At 37.3% G+C, this 12,508-nt stretch overlaps 1 protein-coding gene across 1 annotated transcript in view; it reads left to right on the plus strand.

The window, feature by feature from the left end:
* Positions 1-11,890: 11,890 nt before the first annotated feature.
* The window catches only part of tmtc4 (transmembrane and tetratricopeptide repeat containing 4), a gene marked incomplete at its 5' end in the record, with an annotated part of 32,704 nt that continues 32,086 nt past the window's right edge, over positions 11,891-12,508 (plus strand). Inside the window, 1 exon segment of the mRNA NM_001128014.1 lies at positions 11,891-12,026.

Raw genomic sequence — 12,508 nt, forward strand, 5'->3', positions numbered from 1 at the left:
ACCACAACAGCCCTAATGGAATGAGTCTTAAGATAAGCTGGGAATTGCACTGAACCTGCCTTGTATGCTTCTGAGCTTTCACCTAGCCACGGTAGATTTAGATGGATTCCAAACTTTGTCCCTGGAGGGATAATCCGAATATTTTGTTCATTCCATATTTCTGAAACTCTCTAAAGGTGCATTTTCAGACTAAATGCCACATCTCTCCTACCTCTCCGGTAGGACTTTGCAAAAGGTGAACATCCCCTTTCAGATATAACCATGCTCTTTAGGGCTTTGACACACGGGGAGATCTTTATTACTACTTTTATATGGTGATTGACATGAGGTTTGAACATGATGTCATCTAGCTAGGCAAACATTTTGATTCCTTTTACTCTTTAATTGTGATACTAATATATACAGTTAGTATTGATGTTAGTACTGTCATATAGTGACATATAGTTTATGTATGTGAGTGTACAGATAGGTCAGTATAGGTTTGTGTGTGCTGGGTTTACTTGGAAGGGTTGAACTTGATAGACTCTGGTCTTTTTTAAACCCTATGTAACTATGTAACTAGATCACAGAACCTGAGGAACCTTATATGAGCTTGGAAAATAGGCAAGTAGGCATCTTTTAAGTCTTTAACATCCAGCCCAAAGGATATGAAGTTTGAGAAACTGAAAGAATGGATTCCATGCAGAAAGATTTTATGTGCAATTACTTGTTTAATCTCTTCAGGTTTAGAATGGCTCTGAATACTTCTTGAAAAGTCCTATTTATTGGGCTGATGGTGGATAAGAGTGTATAATGGTGTATAATTCCCCTTTAACTGTCTATTTTACTGAACAGCTTTCAGTGTTGTACATTGAAGTCAGTAAATTACTGATTTTTAACAAACCCGGTTATCTCTGTAAATATCAGAGGAAATGATATCTTTCCAAACAGCTCAGGACATGGTTTCAGTGATAAGCATATCTTTACTAGGCATGTAATTACTACATATATTTTGAGGTTGCAATCGAATTTTCTGGAAAACTGGTGCTCTTTACTTAAAGACCTGTTTTATGTCAATGGATTAAAGGTCTATAATCTCACTTGAGCAATGACCTAAATGTTGTAGGTGGTAGAAAAGTATAAAGAAATATATAGATTTATCTACTAGCAATGATTTACTTACTGTATTTTATTTACAGGTATGAGGCCTGTTATCCAGAATGCTTGGGGCCTGGAGCTTTTTGGATAAGGGATCATTCCATAATTTGGATTTTTTAGTAGAGTTAACTACTACTAAAGTTTGTTAAAAATCATGAATATTTCCTTTTCTATTAAAAAACTTAAAAAAGATGAACTGTGTAAAAAAAATGCAGCCTCAGATTGTGAACTTTACATAACTTTATTAGCTAAACAGCAACCCAAATAAATGTAAATAAATGGAAAGGGCCACAAAAAACAATCTACACCAGCAGTCCCCAACCTTTTTTGTGCCATGGACCGCTCTTTACTAAGAAAATTTTCCCGCGGACCAGTGGGAGGCGGGGCATGCATTTCAATTACGGGGGAGTGGTAATAAGCATGCAAAGTGATCACCGTATAACACGTATGACTCACTGACATGGTGTTATGCGTGTTGGCGAGTCATACACAGCAGCGCTATATGCATTGGCGTATCATAATGCCATACGCAGCATATCTTCCAAACGCCACTTTGTAAGCAGGGATAAAAGGTGGCCCATTTTAATACAGCCCACGGTGTGGCGATTGGGGACCCCTGATCTACACAATCTCGCAAGCTATTAGCATATTTTTACATTTGGGTTTTACGTGGTTTTGATGCATTTGCATTTTTTTAAATGAAACCTAACATTTGGCACCCCCTTGTGATTGAACCTTTTCTTCAGCATCTCTATAGTAGTAATGATCCAGGCCTTCAAACTTGTCACAAGAACTCCCCATAATGGATTTTTTAGAAGTGTGCTCAGTGAGCTCTGGGCAACTGTTGTGAAGCTGAGCTTAGGGACTGAAACAAATTATCAAGCAGAAAACTGTTATTGAAAGTTACTGTATCATTATTTACAATTACATACTGTGTGCATGTGTGTTTATGTGTGTACCGTATATATATTTCTTTGGTGTCAGTGGTATCAGTGTAAAATTGCAGAAAATGCAGAAGAAAGCAATTTTTAAACAGTCCTGTGAATTATGTTTTAACACCAGACATTCCCACTGACACCAATGCATAGGTATTTTTGGGGAGATTGTTGCCCAATTATAACACAGTTTTCCCATTGGCAACAAATCTCCCTGTGTGCCATCACCCTAAAGTGATTGGACAGTTTCTTTACCAGCAGCAGAGCAGTGGCAGCAGCACAGAAACATGGAGGGGCTATCAGATCAAGTGTCAGAGAGCTGTTTTTTTATTACCTGACCATTGTTCTGCTCATGGGGGGAAAGGAAGGGCGTTGACATCACTCCAACTTGCAGTGCAGTGTAAAGAGAGACTGAAGTTTATCGGCACATAAGTCATACGGGCGAGGGCACTTGTAAAAGTAAGAAAATGGCTAGCCTCATGTCAAATTTTAAAACTAAATACAAAAAAAATATTAGTTTGCTCTTTTTAAAACCAGATGATTCTGCTAAAGGAACACTATTATACATTTGTAAAAACTTGCCTTCCTGTGACAGAATCCAAAGTTTTAGAAACTTGCATTTGAATTTGTGAGTTTTAGCAAAACAAAATTGAATTGCTGTAAAAATATGGATTCAGCATTGATAAATCGGCACCTTAAGTGCCGATTTATCAATGCTGAATCCATATTTTTACTGCAATTCAATTTTGTTTTGCTAAAACTCACAAATGCTCTTGTTTGATACCTATATGTGTAATGATTTTTTATGGCATGGAAATGTTGACACTTAATAAATAACTTATTCTATACTAACAGATCCTCTGAATCCAGCTCTAGCCCATTTGTCTAGAGTTATTATGCCATTATTGATTTCCTATAAATACATTTATAGAAATGTGGGTGTTTTACAAAGAAATTAATAAAATAATATAATAATATAATATAATAATACTAGCTATATAAATGCAAATGACTTTAACTTTGAAAAAAGTAAATGTTTAGTCAGAAAGAAGCCAACTGACCCCACAATAAAACTTTAATGTTTGCATCCTGCCCAACTGTTACTACAGCGGTACATAGGATTAAATACAAGAGCATAACATTGTACGTCGGTTTCCACAGAAGATAATTGCATTTGCACAGTTCTTGTGATGTACAATCACCATAGGCCAAGATTAACTAAAGACCAATTTAGAATACAGTGTGACAGACATATGTATATTAAGTATTTAAATTGAGCATGGCAGTTACACTTAAATGAAAGAAACCTATTTCTCTTCCATTTTCTATCATCTTGTACTGATAACATATAATGCACGCTACAGTGCCACCATTTATAGCGGGTCTCTATGCTGACATTTTGCTCTTTGATAGCAAATTATCTGGCAATAATTATATGTCAAATATAATGAAAGCATTTTTCAAACAAGCAAGGTTCACAAGGATATTTCAAAAGGCCAATCAAAAGTAGCAATCTTTTTACAGTGTTTCATTAAGGGAAAAAAAACACGTTTCAGACTATAAATGTATTTGTTCATAGGCTTAAAACTAAAACATTAATAATAATGTATAATATATATATATATATACTGTATATATATTTTTTTTATCATGCTTGTTGCCATATTAAACAACCCATATTAATTTATCTGAGTATAAAATCGTACCAAACCAAAGTTCTTGTCTCAGCAAACTATACTGCAGCCATTATGTAAACTGATGTCATCATTGAAGGTACTTGTGCTCAAAGCCACTTGCACTTAAAGGCCAATGCCAATGCACCCTGACATCCTCTGGCATGAATTGCACACAGTGCGTCAACTGACACAGGGGAAACCTGGAGCTACTGACACCTCAAAGGGTTCTCGCTGTGTTCTATCTCGATATGCACCAAAAACTCACCTAAATTTGCTTAATGGCAGTAAACATTGCCAACCTCATTTTGTATATTTTCAGCACAATTGACGCCAATTCAAGTTAAAGTACAAGCACAATTGTGTGTGTTGTAATGCATCAGAAGCAACTGCACCCACCCCAGGGCTGCAAATATGCTATAATTATGGGGATAGGGTTGCCACCTGTCTGTTTTTGAACTGGGCAGCCTGGTTTTACACTGCCTGTACTTTTCAAAACTGCCTGTCTGGTTTTCAGACATCTGAAAAGTGGGCAGACCTGTCCCCTGACTGACTTGCAATTTGGCTAATGATAGCCAGCAGTATCATATCTCCACCCAGAAACGTAATTGTCCTAGTCCTATACAACATTTACCCGTCACTGATGTCACCCAATCCGCCCCCCACCTGGTTCCTGCACAAAGGAAAGTACTTTTGTACTAGGCATCTCTTCCCTCTTGCACAACGTGACAATGAACTATGATTCTAAACAGGTAAGAAGGGTTCCTCTGGACATTTTGTGTCATTTTTTCAAGCCCTTTTGTTATATTCTAACCATTGAGTAACTTCACCAAACAGTCCTGGATCATTCCATAAAATGTGCTCTGCATTTCCTGCTCTAAATCCATTGTTCTCCCCCCTCCCAACATGAGATGTCTCCCATGGTGCCTATACCTTTTCCTATCATAGTAGTAACTCACTGTATTCTAATTTGGTGTCAACACTATATTATATCTCTAGATAGATACAAAACAACATATTATGCTTTTCCAGCTATTTCTAACTGAACAATAATTAGGAAATATATTAAATGTTACTTGTGTTAAAAGCCTTTTTTAAGAGGGTACTATGGAGTTGTAACTCGTAGATGCTTATTTGCTTTCTTTTTTTCTCTTTTCTATCACTCTTACAACTAACTTGATTTCAATCAAGTTGTAGCTGAATTGCCTTGGTGACTGGTTAATCTGACAGCCCTCTAACAATAAATCAGCAGGAGCATAACCTGTGGCCTATTTGGTGTGTTGCACGGCATCTCTTAGAAGGTGGACAGCTCAAAGTGTCTTGCCTTCAAAGAGGCAATATATGTGACTTCAATCCAGTACAGAGTTTATTTATACATGTTTTCTGCTTACTGAATTGCTTTAATGGATTATATATATATATTTTCATTACCCCCTGCGGGCTCTTATTAAAAATCCAGTTACAGGAAATGCAGAATATAACAAGGCTTCATAAAACTTTGTGCCACTGGATATTCCTCTGCTTATCAGACAGATTCTATCCATGTGACAATCTGTGCCTGCTTATTGTCCGCAGACAGCTGTCTCATATTGATAGCTTCTGTGTTGAGCAAATCTCTAACTGGAAGAAAGTATCAAATTATTTTTCAGGAAAAAGAGGTGGCAAAATACATGAGGAGCTTTACCGCGACACCTTTGATCGATCATATTTAACAGAGCACTGATCTACCAGCATGGATTTATAGCAGGAGGAAATACAGAGCACTTCAAAGATACTTTTACTTAACTTTTTTAATCAGGTTCCTTATTCTTATTCAGAATGTAGTGAAGAGGCTTCTCATTGTAAGGAAATATATGACCACATCACTTGACTGCTTTACTTAATTACGATGTTTATGGTGAATCTACCTTTAAAGGGGTGGTTCACATTTTAGTATATTATAGAATACCTACTATTCCTGGCAACCTTTCAAATTGGTCTTCATTATTCATTTTTATAGTTTTTTTTAATCATTAGCCTTCCGTTTCTTTCCAGGTTTCAACTGGTGGTCACTGACCCTAGCTGCCAAAAAAAATGTTATTGCTCTGTGAGGTTACAATTTTATTATTATTTTTTTACTACTTATGTTCTTTTTCAGTCCTTCACTTATTGATATTTCAGTTTTTCATTGTTGCCATTTCCTTGTTGCTAAGATAACGCCCTAGCAACAAGATAGCTGCTGAACTACCAAACAGAGTTTGCTTAACATAACGCTAAACAACCGTACGACTGTAAGAAAAAAATAAAATATGACCAGTAGCAAACTGTCTCAGAATATCTAAATCCTACTAAAAGTTAATTTAAAGGTGAACTACCCCTTTAATATTCAATTTAGTTGCACACAATTGAATCAGACTTGCAGGGTACATTGGGGCTTAGCTTTAGAGGTGCAAGAAGCATGCTTTGATGCAAGTGATTTTAATGAACAGTATCAATATGTGCAGCATTAGCATATATTTTAGTGTGACGTGATAGTAGCACAACCAGGCTGCCAACCCCCCTGAACCCACTGCAGCTGCTTTTGCCTATATACTGTCTGTCCGTGCATGCAGTGTATATTTTGGGAGGCTGCATTTACATAAAAATCTTTTCACCATCAAAACAATTTGCTGCAGTTTGTTTTTGTGATATTACCATCAAAAATAGATATATCAGTAGGTATCCTTGTTTATGCTGCAACAAATATGTAGTGGTTTGTCAGAGGTCATACTAGATACAGGTATGGTATCTGCTATCCAGAATGCTTGGGACCTGGGGATTCATTCTGTCTTAGTTGCAATCAAGTACAAGCTACTGTTTCTTTATACCAGGGGAAAAGGAAATCATTTTCATTTTCATAATGAAGCCTATGGGAGATGCCTTCCCATAATTGAGAACATTCTGGATAATGGGTTTTCAGAAAACAGACCCTATACCTGTATATGTAAAAAGAATAATTATTACAAGAGGGTATCATATTAAATACATTATTTCCATTCTATCATCTTCCTTATAGTGCATGCTCTGCATATATGCTTTATGGCAATTAGCCCCCAGAAATGTGAAAACCCTCTTATACCACAAAAAGTAGCATTTTGATTCATGTACATGAAGCTTTCTGCAGAAACAAACAATCTAATTGTCACCATCTAGTGGCTGACTTAAGAACATATATATAACAGCAATAGGAAATCTTACTTTGACCTGTAGGTACTAAACATACCGAATCTAGACTTACAGGGATATGTGTTTAAACAGGAATTGACTAATGAATCTTACTAGTCATAATAAACCCCATTTGAAAGACTGTTACTGTGTAAATTACCTCTAAACAACCTTTTTCATCAATTTAATTCATACTTTATACTATAACATTGTGGGATTGTTCCCTTACTTGCCAATAAATGAAAAGCATAATGAAACCAAGCATCAAAATTGTGTCCAAGTAATGAGCTCTAAAATGGCTATATTGATGTTAAATGAATACATCCAGACCACAACCTTGACTCTTATTAAATAACCCCCCTATAGAGATTAAGAAGTGGATAAGATGAAGAGGAGAAGCTATATTAAACTCTACATTAAAGGAAAAATCAAATACCTTATAAATAAGTAGTAAGCTTTGGGATCATTCTTCTACTGAAAAAGTAATACACATTGATATTTGAGTCAAGCTCGGACACCCCAAGCAAGTAAAGAGGAAATCTGTCAGTTGATTCATTTCTTGTCCATAATAAATTAGGTATCTATGTTGTTACAGTATGTGTAGTACAGGTATTGTTTTAAGTAAAGTTTCAATGTTAATGGATCCTTTACTGAAGTGAAAAATTGTACTACATCTAACATTGTGCATTGTAATTTGCCTATTTAAAGTGTGTGGACAGACAGGCATAGACTGATGACTGAATAGAGTATGCTCCATCTAAGGTGATCCTTGTGGTCAAAAAGAGATGTGCTTTAGTTGAAGAAGATCAGTTTTGATAGCTCATCTTATGCCTTGTTGTGAAGAAACAGTATTTTCCATTATTTCTTTTTGTTTTTTTTGGTGCTCTCCTACAGATTGCTTGTGAACACAATAAGCATCTGGATCCCTGTACTTAAAGGACACATGTAGTAACAAAATTTGTAAACCATTTACCAAAGAGCGTGGTAGGGAAGCGGATCAGCTTCTCTCAGCCAGGCAAAAAAAGAGCAGAGAAACGCTTTGTCTGACCTTGCTACAAGGCTAATACTTTCACAAACATCCATGGTACCCTTTTGTTGACACACATAGTATGGTTCTGCTTGGCAGTCATGCTGTTCTGCACATGTGCCTATCCCGGGGATGCCTAGGCCCTCACAAAACATGGTGCCAATACATTCTGGAATTTGACTTGTCCTTTAATGCATGTTTAAAGCAGGTGTTAAGTACACCTATATGGTGCTCAGTACACCTTGTAGTGGATGTGGCAACTTTAGCGGATTGGTCTAAGTGAAAGAGGCCCAGAGGCTCCAATACTGCACATTTCTGCATGCTAAACTTGTACCTGTCCAGTTGTAAATGAGCCCTATAGTCTTTTATGTGATATTTTGTTTTTGCCTGCTACGACTATGCCAGTGATCTGACATTTATCTTGTTCTCTGAGACCTTGCCCACAACATTGATGTCAGTAACATTCTAGGGTGATCTCATATCTTTATCAACTTCCCTGCACATTTATTCAGAACTGGGATGAATCTGTTAGGGCGGGCTGGGTTACTATAGGGCCGTGATCCCCAACCAGTGGCTCGGGGGCAACATGTTGCTCATCAACCCCTTGGATGTTGCTCTCAGTGCCCCCAAACCAGGGAGTTATTTTTACATTTCTGACTTGGGGGCAAGTTTTGGTTGAATAAAAACAAGATTTATTACCAAATAAAGCCCCTGTAAGCTGATAATAATAATAGCCAATCTTAGCCCTTATTTGGCTCCTCCATGATGCTTGTGTTGCTCCCCAAGTCTTTTTACATTTGCCTGTGGCTCACCAGTAAGAAAGGTTGGGGATCCCTGCTATAGGGGTTAATATAGGAGCCCTGCACACAGTGTTTATCCTGCACAGTCAGGTCACTGCTGCTATCCGAGAGGCACTCACTGCATTCACTAGCAACTCAACTGCATTCCCATGTTTCACTGCAGCAATCAATACTCAGTATTAATAGCCCGTGCTGCTTTTATTTAACCCGGTCAGAATATGTCAATCACAAATTAACTGGTTTTATGGGCAGTATCCTTTAAAAAGTCATTTTAGCAACTTGAAGTTCAACCCGCAACTTGCCCGCGATCGCTACGCTATTCCCCAGCTAGCTGCTGAGGAGATCTGGAAGTTGTAGTTCAGCAGCGGGTACCTGCAGCATACACGCCTACCAGCAGTCTGCTGGCTATTCAGAAGGGCCGAGTTTCAACCCTTCGTCAGCCTGATACTGTGCAGGGAAGGAAGGTTTGTGGAATGTCGAGGCGCTCAGGGTTAGTTACGCTTGTCCGCTCAGGAGGAGAAGGCGTGACGCTGTGGGAGGAGCTAGCGGTGTGAGTGAGGGATGGTACGGGCAGAGATCATTGGGCTATGGATGGAGTAGTAAGTGCAGGTCACCTGAGTTTGTACAGGGTGATGACATCACACGTATTTATCCTTAACTGTGTTCATCTTGCATTGTTTATACATTCAGCAATATTCAGTTTGTTTGAAATGCTTAGTAGCCATTCAGATACCCTGGCATGGGCATGTGCAGAGTTGCTCTAAGTAGCTAAATTGGCACATTTGCTGTCATTGTGCAGTGTGGCATTGGGTGCATTGAAATAGAAGGTGTGTGATTGATTTTGTGTGCTGCAGCTAGTGACACCAGTTCTTAATGGATGTTATTATGGACATTTTGGATATAGGGTAGGTAAGGCAACTGCAAGGATGACAAGTCAGGGTGGTCACGTAGATTAGTGCTGCCGCATTATATATTTAAAATCAGACAGTCCTTTCCACATCATGTATGACTAAAACTGGCAATACAGGTAACTCTCAGCTTGTTTGCCAAGGTTGTCCGCACGATAAAAGGTATCAGGCTATTCAGAATTTGAGTCTTGGGCCAGTGATTGCTTTAGCAATATGGGCCTCAGTGTTTGCACCAATACAGGCCTTGACTGATGGGATTAAGCATGGATAAGGGAGGTGTTCCCTTGGTACATACATAAACCAATGAAAAGTTAATTTGGTCAAGAATAACCAGCTCAGTACCCAATATCTCTCTGTGTAAAGGCATCTTGATTAATAATTTATATGTATGCAGACTGCCTTGTTTCTATGCATTAAATTACCAATAAAACAATCTTTGATTGTATATGTTAGGTAGTAGTAGCCCCAACCTCAGCTCTGTGAAGATGTTACAGATGATTAATTATATATATATAATTATATATATCATAGATCAGGATATTCAGCTCATTTTTCAGAAGGGCCCAAATATTTGCAGGTATGCAGGAAGTTAATTTACTTTGTCTTTACCTTGGACTTCCAGTTCTAGTCAGACGTGGCTGATCACCCTGTCACTAAGGTCTCTTCCATTAGACATGGTTGTAAAAATACTGGACAGCTTGATATAAATATACATTTTATAAGTAATTCTTAGCATGGCAGTGTAGAGGTACAGTGCAATGTGTCAGTACAGTGTCAAATGACTTTGGACAAAAATTACAAGTCTCTTTAAGATGGGCTGAATATTTCAGGCAACATGTGTATGCCACTGGAAAGATCCAGCCTCCTAGGTACACATATGGCACCAGTTACCTTTTCCAGTGCCATGTGAAAAAAACTTACTAGTACCCACACCCCAAGCATGGATATGTACTCCTTGTCCTAAAGAGGGACAATTGTTTGGTGTTAGTGTGTCTTCTGAAATGAATAGGGTAATGCATAAATAGCTATAACAAAAGTTCCTTCATGTTTTAACATGTTGGTTAGTAGATGTTGCAATTAATTTTTAGGTCTAAAATGATTCCAGGGTAGTATGTGTGAGGATATATATGAATGCTGGCCAAATCTTACAGAACAAGCACAATGGCAGTCTTGCATCCTAATGTATGTAGTGTCAAAAATCACAGACAAAACACATCTGCTAGTGCATATGTGTACAAGCAGAAATGGAAACAGCTTTGGTAGCCACACAAGTATCTTGTAGTTTATTTTTTATTTCCTATAACATATCTGCCTGTGTGTTTTTTCTTAACTATGTAATGAAGAAGCATGTCTGTGTGTAATGAAGATATTTGACTAATTTGCTGTATGTATTATTTGGCAGGTATTTTTTAGATCAGGGGTCTTTCTGTAATTTCGAGCACCTTGCACAAGGGGAAGTAAAAAAAGTAAACAATAAGAAAACAAATTATTGTTTTGCAATCAATAGGGATTTGTGGTAGGTTAATTAAGTACATGATACTGTCTTATTAAAAAAAATCTAATTAGTGAAAAATTAAGAATTGTTTATTTAAATAGGACCCTACGGGATATGCCATTCCCATATTCCAGGTAATGAGTTTCTTGTATAACCATCTTTCTTTTAATGCTTTTTAGCATTAAACATTAAAATAAAGGACATAGGTACAATCTGTTGTTGCCCATAAATGAGCAAGTTTATGTTGTATTTTATTATCAACTCTATTTCTGTTGCCAGTGTTGCTTTTATTTTATTTGCAATTGAAAACTTTGGCATAGGCACCACTTTATTTCTGTAATATTTTCAAATAATAATTACACTATGAAGTAAATTCTTCTTTGTTAAAAGCAAATGACTTGATGTTTGCTGGGCAATATCAATCATTTTGATATCCTGTAGAAAGTCAGAATTATCAGCATTTCTTTAGAAGGAAAACAATGTATTTTCATTTTATGACTGAGAAAAAAAGCTCTCGTTACAGTGAAAGGAAGGTTACTGTGCCAGCAGCCAATGAGGTAGTAGGTTACAAAGACCAATCAAGTCTTTGTTGTGAGAAGAAACCAATGGAATGTGCCTTTGTATAGCCCTTTCTGAGGGGTGTTGGTGTTACGAGGCAGAGTAAACAGCTAGGGCCCATTAGTAGGTGTAGAATTTTCTTTGTCATTTCCAATCCTTCCCGTCCCTGTACCTCTGTGATGCAGGCACAGATCCAGCTCCCACCGTCAGGCAGCAGCTGCAAGCAGAGGTGGACACAACAAAGGCGGCTGCAGCAGCAGTAGTTTATTGAACAAAAGCCAGAGCACTGGCAGCGCTTCTGTGGATTATAGTGAGTTTCTGCGCTTGTAAACTTCAGCTATTGTATTTGTAATCAATAAAACCTGCTGTTATAGTTATCTAATGGATTCAGGTTTCATAGTATGATGGTTAACATGTGCACTATTATTCTTTTGTTTAATAAATGCATCTGTGGTTTAACCTGTGAAGCCCCAAACTCATAGTTTGAAAAAAGAGAACTCAAAGATAATTCATTTTATTAAAGTGCATCAGTGTGCATGTATAACACAAGTATGTTTGTTTTGTTTGTTTCTGGTTATAAATTATGATAATGAAGTCAATTCATAAATTGGATAAAATTTCATAAAAAAATAAAGTAAAAGCATATTTCACAGTGCAACGGCTGTTTTTTTTTTTTTTTTTTACATACACAGCACATAGGCCAAACACTGTATGCTATTGGCAGATGGGTAGTTAAATACCTCCATAGTTTAGCATAACTTTTATTTAACTATGCTTATTCATGTACAGCTT

Source organism: Xenopus tropicalis, chromosome 2, assembly GCF_000004195.4.
Source record: "Xenopus tropicalis strain Nigerian chromosome 2, UCB_Xtro_10.0, whole genome shotgun sequence".
NCBI lineage: Eukaryota > Metazoa > Chordata > Amphibia > Anura > Pipidae > Xenopus > Xenopus tropicalis.